Source organism: Babylonia areolata, chromosome 18 (assembly GCF_041734735.1).
Source record: "Babylonia areolata isolate BAREFJ2019XMU chromosome 18, ASM4173473v1, whole genome shotgun sequence".
Classification (NCBI taxonomy): domain Eukaryota; kingdom Metazoa; phylum Mollusca; class Gastropoda; order Neogastropoda; family Buccinidae; genus Babylonia; species Babylonia areolata.
Window position 1 is genome coordinate 6,315,717 of NC_134893.1, and position 4,124 is coordinate 6,319,840.

Consider the following 4,124-nt stretch of genomic DNA (forward strand, 5'->3'; position numbering starts at 1 on the left):
GTGTGCATGCTGGGTATGTTCTTGTTTCCATAACCCACCGAACGCTGACATGGATTACAGGATCTTTAACGTGCGTATTTGATCTTTTGCTTGCATATACACACGAAGGGGGTTCAGGCACTAGCAGGTCTGCACATTATGTTGACCTGGGAGATCGTAAAAATCTCCACCCTTTACCCACCAGGCGCCGTCACCGTGATTCGAACCCGGGACCCTCAGATTGACAGTCCAACGCTTTAACCACTCGGCTATTGCGCCCGTCCAGTCAAGAAATGTTTCGACTTACCCTATGAATCAACTTAACCCCTTGAATGCCGTGCCTGTGGAATTCACGGTCACAGTGACGTCACTGATGACATCTTCAAAAGAAGGGGAAATAACTCTATGGAAGGCTGAAAATTCACACATTTGATCCAGAGTGGTTTATCCCCAGACCGTTTTCTCAGTTTTTGGCTGATTGTTCAGGGTTTTGATTTGTGGCTTGAAACACCTTTTTCTACTGTTTTCCCACGCCATTCAGGGGGTAGGAGAGGTCGACTTGAGAGGGGACGACTGTATACAGTTTGTCACAGGCCTTAAGACCCATGTGAACAAAGGGGTAGACCTTTGCAACCATGGGGCGTTCAAGGCGATTTGATATTCAAATGCCCACTATATATGATTTTTTTTTCTCTCCTGAAATTGCTGGAGGTAACCTTGCAGTTATACAGTAACGATTCTTAAGCTTTCGGTAATATAAGTTCCTAATTTAATAATCCTACCATCTATGGACTTGAAATTTGAAGGGAATCTGTAATGATATAGAGGCCAGTTATACAGTAACGATTCTTAAGCTTTCGGTAATATAAGTTCCTAATTTAATAATCCTACCATCTATGGACTTGAAATTTGAAGGGAATCTGTAATGATATAGAGGAATATATTTTCCGCAGATTTGCATCATGAGCAGACAAATGATTAAACATAAAGTAATGTCTTTCATTTCGCACCTGTCACACTGGACACAGAATGGGTTCACTGTTGGTTTCCCAAAGCGAGACATACCGTTCAAAGGTAGTTTGTTGCGGCGTAAAAGGCAAAGTCCATTCATTCATGCAAGCGTGTTGTCACAACCCGTAAGGGGTTGCCCATGAATCCCCGCCCCTTCCCAGACTAGCTAACGTCCCGACAACACAAACACGGAGACACAGAAAAGTTCAGCTCGTTTTACTGTGGTCATGCAAACATACATAAATAAATGAACGCCACAAACCCAAGCATTACTCACACACACAAAAAATAACCTCCGTCTAGCTACAGCACAATACAATTTGCAGTCATCTGCAGCGTCAGTTCTGCTCAAACACGCTGCTAGAGTTCAGACATATGCTGACAGCCAAAGACGGACCACGCTGGTAGTTTGCTGGCTGAAGCTGGTCGGGCAAGAGGGACAGTGGGAAAGTGGGAACGGGAACGGGAGTGAGGGAGTTTCGGGGGACGAGGACCATTCCAGACTTGTCCCGGAGACCCGTCGAAGACAGCGGCACGGAAGGGAGGGAAGCACAGGAAAACCTGTCACCAGGTAAATGGGCACACCGCTGCCCAGGGTGAAACACAGACTCCCTCACCTGTCACCAGGTGAATGGGCACACCGCTGCCCAGGGTGAAACACAGACCCACACACACACAGAAAGGGGGTGACAACGAACACACCCCACTACTTCTGTTAGACGACACCCAACAGCTCCCACGCTGGAACGGTGATCCGTCTCTTGACAGAGCTTGGCATCAAAAGCCCAGGGAAATCTTTCTCTCCCCACCAGATGACTTCTGAACTCGCTCAGAGTTCATGAAACGTTCAAGGGAAGGGACATGACAAACACATATCCTCAGATATGCACGTGTAAAAGCATGAAGGAGAGAGAGGGAGGTGAAGGAGAGGGATGGAAAGGGGGGAGAAGGGAGAGAGAGAGAGGAGGAGGGGAGAGAAAAGGGGAGAAAGGATGGAAAAGAGTTGTACATGAACACATGCATAGCAACCGTCACGAGCCGTGACACGTGTGAAAGAGAGAATGGTGTCAATTCCCATAACCACACGTAGCATCTGGGCCTTCATCGTGTGCCAGTAAAAAGATTAGGCCCATTATTCATGATGTATCTCCTCTCCAAAAGCTGACATTTAAAAAACCAGTGGGTACATAAAAAAGCAGAATCAGCGGCCATCATAACATGTTCACCGTACAAAGCAAATGTTCTGGATTAACAGGCAAAGATGACTTACCGAGGTCCTTCATCTCGCTTGGGATATAGGCCTTCAACAAGAGACCTCCACATTTTCCTATCCTAACTGTGCGTTTGCCTCTGTCCGGCTCCAGGTAAGGTCCGTCTTCTGGGTGTCTGCCTGGAGGTGTCTTTGTCAAGTGTTTCTCGGTCAGCCTTTCTTTTTATTTGGATGTTGTTGATGAATGTCGGCACTTTGTTAAGTGTAGTCTTTTTCATCCTCCATCACTGAGTACCATACAGCAGCTCTCGCTTCACGCTGGAGTTGAAAAACCGAATTTTACTTTATTTTTGCCGTACTCTGGAGCTATAAATGTTCATGAACAGTATCAAGGCTGCTCTGGCCTTGACAGTCCTTGCTTTGACATCTGCATCTGCGTCGCTATGCTTGTCGATGGTGCTTCCAAGATACGTGAATGATTCCACACTTCATCCAGTACCTTCGAGTGTGACTGGCTCAGCACTGGTTGCATTTATTCTCATGACCTTCAGCTTGTCCCTATGGATGTTGAATCCTACTTGTGATGAGCTGTCCCCTAGAGCCGTGGTTCTATACTGAATTTTTGCTGATGGTTGTGGGACCGCAGGGAAAGATCAGTCATATGCTGTTCGTCAGATTCGGATAGTTCCTTATCTGGGCGCAATAGCCGAATGGTTAAAGCGTTGGACTTTCAATCTGAGGGTCCGGGGTTCGAATCTCGGTGGCGCCTGGTGGGTAAAGGGTGGAGATTTTTCCGATCTCCCAGGTCAACATATGTGCAGACCTGCCAGTGCCTGAAACCCCTTCGTGTGTATACGCACGCAGAAGATCAAATACGTACGTTAAAGATCCTGTAATCCATGTCAGCGTTCGGTGGGTTATGGAAACAAGAACATACCCAGCATGCACATACACGTAAAATGTTATATGTTTGTCTGAGTGTGTATATGTGCGTGCCTGAAATCTGATTGAATGACACAGGAAACGAATGATGAGCGCCCAATGGCAGCCGTCAGTCGGCTCTACCCAGGTACGCAGCCTGTTGTGTAAATGCCCCCGTGTTTGTAAAGCGCTTAGAGCTTGGTCTCCGACCGAGGATAGGCGCTATATAAGTATCCATATCAATCAATCAATCAATCAATCTGTTATGTGAATGTTTTGCCTGACACCAGCCTTTACCTGAAACTGTCTGGTGCATTGTTCCCTGTGGAAGACTGTGCAACTCATTCGGCAAAGAAGACTTTCCAGGAAACAAAGAAGTCACCTCAGCCGCCGAGCAGCACCATTGAGACTAGGAATAAACCCGGAAGAACCGCCGAAAGGAAAGTGGAAGAGGTGAATGTCCTGTTTGAAATGTTGTCAGCCCTTCAGTCACACCAGTCCCCGTGAGGTGTGAGTGCAGTACCAAACATGCCTTCAATGCGTGCACCAACAGCACCCCCCTGATAATGATGATTATGATGATGATGATGATGATGGATGATGATGGATGATGATGGTGATGATGATGATGATGATGATGATGATGATGATGATGATGATGATGATGGATGATGATGATGATGATGATGATGATGATGATGATGATGATGATGATGATGATGATGATGATGATGATGATGATGATGGATGATGATGATGGATGATGATGGATGATGATGATGATGATGATGATGATGATGATGATGATGATGATGATGATGATGATGATGATGATGATGATGATGATGATGATGATGATGATGATGATGATGATGATGATGATGGATGATGATGATGATGGATGATGATGGATGATGATGATGATGGATGATGATGATGATGATGATGATGATGATGATGGATGATGATGATGATGGATGATGATGATGATGATGATGATGGA